Source organism: Galeopterus variegatus, unplaced genomic scaffold (assembly GCF_000696425.1).
Source record: "Galeopterus variegatus unplaced genomic scaffold, G_variegatus-3.0.2 Scaffold8581, whole genome shotgun sequence".
Taxonomy (NCBI): domain Eukaryota; kingdom Metazoa; phylum Chordata; class Mammalia; order Dermoptera; family Cynocephalidae; genus Galeopterus; species Galeopterus variegatus.
Genome location: NW_007734692.1, coordinates 40,793 through 47,125, shown reverse-complemented (window position 1 = coordinate 47,125; position 6,333 = coordinate 40,793).

The window sequence follows — 6,333 nt, the reverse complement described above, 5'->3', positions numbered from 1 at the left end:
ATGCTGGTTACTAAAGTCCTGATTGCAAGGACTGGAAAGAGGATGCTAGACATACACAGTCTGCCTTAAAAGCCTGTACTTACAATAGCAGTTTTCAAAAGGTCAAAGAAAAACAGGGCTATTTCTATAGTGAGACCCTAGAGAAAAGGGGACTCAAAAGTGTCAAGAAGTGCTTCCAACCATGCCACCTGAGGAAAGTGGCTCCAGATGTTAACAATACCTGTATGTAAAGCCTGGAGGGAAGGGCACCAAGGTGACTAAGGGAGGTGTGGCATGGGCTTGCAAGAAGAGTGACAGGATGGAAGAGTGACTGAAACCCAAAATGGCTAACAAAAATCTTAAGCACCAAAAAAGATAGGGGGTGGGAATGGAGAGGGACTTCATTCATGCATTTATCTAGCACCCAGTCACCAGGCACAAGGTCAAGTGCTTCTGGGGAGAAGGGAGGGAGAATTCCTTTCCTTTTTATATCATTCTGATGGGGTGCCAAGATAATACTGCCTTGTATCCCATGGCTTACAGGAAAGCACTGGAAACAGCTCCTTCAGCCTTGAGCTCCCGGCCAGATGCAAGCCTGGGTTCTGATGGGGTGCCAAGATAATACTGCCTTGTATCCCATGGATTACAGGAAAGCACTGGAAACAGCTCCTTCAGCCTTGAGCTCCCGGCCAGATGCAAGCCTGGAGGAAGGGCAATGGCGGGAGCTAGGACAGACCCCGTGCAGGACTGGGACTCTCTCCTAACCCTGATAACTGCCACGGGACAAACCCATCGACCTGCCTCCTTCCTCTCTGAGGATAAGTCTGTCCCAGAAGGCTCCTCAAGCCCCCATTCAAGTAGACTTCTGCCAGGTCCAGGACAGACCTGCCAGGTCAGCGCCATGCCCAGGGGAGGGTAGAAGTGAGGCTGAGCTGGGACTCATGGCCACACACCCATTTTACAACTGAGGAAACAGACTCAGAGAAGTTAAGTAACCTGCCCAAGGTCACAGAGTTAGTAGGTCACAGGGCCAGGACCCAAGTGCAGGACCGTCTGACCTCTTATGTGACCGACCACCTCTAGAGGCCTTGAACTGTAGAATCTGGCTGACCAAAGGAGGCGAGGAAGGGTGTTTGAGGCAAGGAGATGTGCCAGTGGAGAGAAGGAAGACCCGGAGAAGAGGAGGAGACCAGCAGCGCGGACCAATCCAGGACAGTAATTAACCAGGCGTAGGCAGGAGGAGGAAAGCCTTCCACAGAGGCACAGTCTTTGGAATTTCCTGTATCTCAACCTGGTTCCGGAAAGGTTTGTTTTGAAATTCCATTGAGTCTTTTAGAAAGTCCTCAAGAAAAGTGGCCTTCACTAATAGCTCATATTTCTCCTTTACTCCCGGAAGGGTGTTATTACTATTAAAACTCAAATCAATGCTTCTCATGACGCCAAGACGACCGCTTGCTCCAGATCTGCTTGGTTGTGGCTGCTCTGAGCTGCTTTGACTGCACCAGGAGCTCCTTAATGCCTGGCCTCCTTAATGCAAGATTAATAAGCCCCACAGGCTCTGCCCTCTCGCCAGGCTGGGTGAACAACCTCCCCACGAGACACCCTCTCACTCCACTGCTGTTCATGTGCATCCACCTGAAACACACACTGAAAATCACCAACAAACCAACACGTGCAACAACGGCAAGCACAGGCCAGTCTGATCTTCACTGGAAGGAGGGAATAAAGCTGCTCTGTCAACAGGATCAACTTCTTTTCTAGGGACCAGTTTCTTCTTGCTGAATCTTACCCATGGTTCTTTATGTCTGTCAATAAAATCAAGTTTCATACTGACATTTCCAACTAGCAAAGAAAGTAAAGGTGTAATATGATTAGGCAGCCCCCCCCCCTTTTTTTTGCAGAAGTGACAGTGGGAACAGCAAAGACTTCAAGCCTATTAGATCTGGGTTCAAATCCAGCTCTGCCACTTACTAGCAAGGTGGTCTTGGCTGGACAAATTGCTTTCCTCCTATGACTGCATTTTCTCATTGGCAGAACCAGGTGAACACTTGCTGAGCTGTGCTGAGGACTAAGGGAAGGTCGTGTAAGAGCCAGCACGATGCCCGAAGCACAGTGAGCCCTCCACAGGCCTCGCTCTGTCCTTCCTTGTCCAGAAGAGATTTCTTTTTAATGGTTTCTTCTAGGAGTTCTAAAGTAGAACTTTAAAAATAATGTAGGTGAACATAGGAAAAGCAACTTTCATCTCCTCTCTCTCTGTCCCCACCATCTCAATAACTATCAGGGCTGGCCCTGTGGCGTGCTCAGTAGAGTGCGGCGCTTGGGAGCGCAGCAGCGCTCCCGCCGAGGGTTCGGATCCTATATAGAGACTGGTCCGCTCACTGGTTGAGCGCGGTGCGGGCGCGACACCGAGGGTTGCGATCCCGTTACCGGTCACAAAAAAAGACAAAAAGGAAAAAAAATAAATAACTATCGCACATCGAAAATAGATGGTTGTGGGGTCAGCCCGGTGGCGCACTGGATAGTGCGCCGCTTGGGAAGCGCGGCGGCGCTCCCACCCGAGNTAGAAATCTTCTCTGAGCAGAATGTCTGACAAGTTCCCTACCTGCTTGAACTTTCTCTCCTAGAGAAAAATGCGGGTGGTCTCAGGCTCTGCCTCCAATGGAAAAGCAGAGGCTGGGGGTGGGGCTCTGGCACCACCGCTTGTTTCATGTTTCTTATATTGGCAATCCAGGTAAAAATTTATTTGAAAAAAAATTCTGCTATTAAAAGAAAGTTTGTCGTAGAGAACAATACTCTGATTACTAGGGCAGGTGCTCCTGGCTACCTGATCCTGAGTGTCAAGAATTAGATGTCAAAGTTAAAGCGACCAGCCCTTGGGAGGAAGAGACTGCTGATTAGAAGTCCTGATTGCAAGGACTGGAAAGAGGATGCTAGACATACACAGTCTGCCTTAAAAGCCTGTACTTACAATAGCAGTTTTCAAAAGGTCAAAGAAAAACAGGGCTATTTCTATAGTGAGACCCTAGAGAAAAGGGGACTCAAAAGTGTCAAGAAGTGCTTCCAACCATGCCACCTGAGGAAAGTGGCTCCAGATGTTAACAATACCTGTATGTAAAGCCTGGAGGGAAGGGCACCAAGGTGACTAAGGGAGGTGTGGCATGGGCTTGCAAGAAGAGTGACAGGATGGAAGAGTGACTGAAACCCAAAATGGCTAACAAAAATCTTAAGCACCAAAAAAGATAGGGGGTGGGAATGGAGAGGGACTTCATTCATGCATTTATCTAGCACCCAGTCACCAGGCACAAGGTCAAGTGCTTCTGGGGAGAAGGGAGGGAGAATTCCTTTCCTTTTTATATCATTCTGATGGGGTGCCAAGATAATACTGCCTTGTATCCCATGGCTTACAGGAAAGCACTGGAAACAGCTCCTTCAGCCTTGAGCTCCCGGCCAGATGCAAGCCTGGAGGAAGGGCAATGGCGGGAGCTAGGACAGACCCCGTGCAGGACTGGGACTCTCTCCTAACCCTGATAACTGCCACGGGACAAACCCATCGACCTGCCTCCTTCCTCTCTGAGGATAAGTCTGTCCCAGAAGGCTCCTCAAGCCCCCATTCAAGTAGACTTCTGCCAGGTCCAGGACAGACCTGCCAGGTCAGCGCCATGCCCAGGGGAGGGTAGAAGTGAGGCTGAGCTGGGACTCATGGCCACACACCCATTTTACAACTGAGGAAACAGACTCAGAGAAGTTAAGTAACCTGCCCAAGGTCACAGAGTTAGTAGGTCACAGGGCCAGGACCCAAGTGCAGGACCGTCTGACCTCTTATGTGACCGACCACCTCTAGAGGCCTTGAACTGTAGAATCTGGCTGACCAAAGGAGGCGAGGAAGGGTGTTTGAGGCAAGGAGATGTGCCAGTGGAGAGAAGGAAGACCCGGAGAAGAGGAGGAGACCAGCAGCGCGGACCAATCCAGGACAGTAATTAACCAGGCGTAGGCAGGAGGAGGAAAGCCTTCCACAGAGGCACAGTCTTTGGAATTTCCTGTATCTCAACCTGGTTCCGGAAAGGTTTGTTTTGAAATTCCATTGAGTCTTTTAGAAAGTCCTCAAGAAAAGTGGCCTTCACTAATAGCTCATATTTCTCCTTTACTCCCGGAAGGGTGTTATTACTATTAAAACTCAAATCAATGCTTCTCATGACGCCAAGACGACCGCTTGCTCCAGATCTGCTTGGTTGTGGCTGCTCTGAGCTGCTTTGACTGCACCAGGAGCTCCTTAATGCCTGGCCTCCTTAATGCAAGATTAATAAGCCCCACAGGCTCTGCCCTCTCGCCAGGCTGGGTGAACAACCTCCCCACGAGACACCCTCTCACTCCACTGCTGTTCATGTGCATCCACCTGAAACACACACTGAAAATCACCAACAAACCAACACGTGCAACAACGGCAAGCACAGGCCAGTCTGATCTTCACTGGAAGGAGGGAATAAAGCTGCTCTGTCAACAGGATCAACTTCTTTTCTAGGGACCAGTTTCTTCTTGCTGAATCTTACCCATGGTTCTTTATGTCTGTCAATAAAATCAAGTTTCATACTGACATTTCCAACTAGCAAAGAAAGTAAAGGTGTAATATGATTAGGCAGCCCCCCCCCCTTTTTTTTGCAGAAGTGACAGTGGGAACAGCAAAGACTTCAAGCCTATTAGATCTGGGTTCAAATCCAGCTCTGCCACTTACTAGCAAGGTGGTCTTGGCTGGACAAATTGCTTTCCTCCTATGACTGCATTTTCTCATTGGCAGAACCAGGTGAACACTTGCTGAGCTGTGCTGAGGACTAAGGGAAGGTTGTGTAAGAGCCAGCACGATGCCCGAAGCACAGTGAGCCCTCCACAGGCCTCGCTCTGTCCTTCCTTGTCCAGAAGAGATTTCTTTTTAATGGTTTCTTCTAGGAGTTCTAAAGTAGAACTTTAAAAATAATGTAGGTGAACATAGGAAAAGCAACTTTCATCTCCTCTCTCTCTGTCCCCACCATCTCAATAACTATCAGGGCTGGCCCTGTGGCGTGCTCAGTAGAGTGCGGCGCTTGGGAGCGCGGCAGCGCTCCCGCCGAGGGTTCGGATCCTATATAGAGACCGGTCTGCTCACTGGTTGAGCGCGGTGCGGGCGCGACACCGAGGGTTGCGATCCCGTTACCGGTCACAAAAAAAGACAAAAAGGAAAAAAAATAAATAACTATCGCACATCGAAAATAGATGGTTGTGGGGTCAGCCCGGTGGCGCACTGGATAGTGCGCCGCTTGGGAAGCGCGGCGGCGCTCCCGCCCGAGGGTTCGGATCCCGCATACAGACCGGTTCCCGCTCACTGGCTGAGCGAGGCGCGGGCGCAAAACCGAGGGGTGCAATCCCGTTGCCGGTCCCCGGTCCGGTACGGGGGCAACACTGAGGGTTGCGATCCGTTGCCGGACACGGAAAAAGACAAAAGACAAAAAAAAAAAAAAAAAAAAAAAAAAAAAAAAAAAAGAAAATAGATGGTTGTGCCTCGCAGGGTGTCTGCCCTGTTCTGTTTATAATGTCGTCATCAGGGGAGGGAAGGTGGGGATGGGGTGGTCTATAGGAAGCCCTGTGCCTGTGAGCAGAAATGTGCTCAGCACCTAGACCAAGACCTGAGCTCCCTCAGGTTCACAGCTGGCTGCTCTCCTTCCACACGGACAGGCATAGGGTGGCAGTGTCCTCCGCTTCCCAGGACATCCACAGGGGCCCTCACGGACACGTGGCTGAACACGGGTTTGCCTGCTAACACGAACGTCTCCCTTGAGTGGAACAGACTGAGGGGCAGCAGACAGGCAGGAAGAGTCTAAACGCTGGGAAGCTGCAGGATCCAGCCCTGGGTACCCTGCACCTCACCCAGGCAGAGCAGCTCTCCCTCATGCAGTCCGAGGAGGGTCTTAGAGCACCACCATTATACGAGTATCTTTCCCTGCTCAATGCCCTAAGCTCAGAGACAGCTGTCCTGGGACTGACCCTCATCTCCACAGGCCTGTGCCCCAAGTCATGGACGCAGCTCCACAAACAACTTTGCCATTCATACATTTGCCCTTACTCCTTCTGGAACCATTTAAACCGCACACAGCCTTCCATGTGGAATGGCACATCCTTCAAGATTTTCCTAAACTTACTTTTTCTATTTCAAAGGCACCCCTCATTCTAACAGCCTCTCACTCCACATGCGACATGAGTTTACCGATTTCGATCATGACCTCTCTCATGCCTCACCTCTCCAGACCAAAGAGTCCTGGTGTTCGCAGATGCCTTGTCAGTGACAGCTGCCTTTTGTTCTGATCAGGCCATTGCCCCAGACTTGTC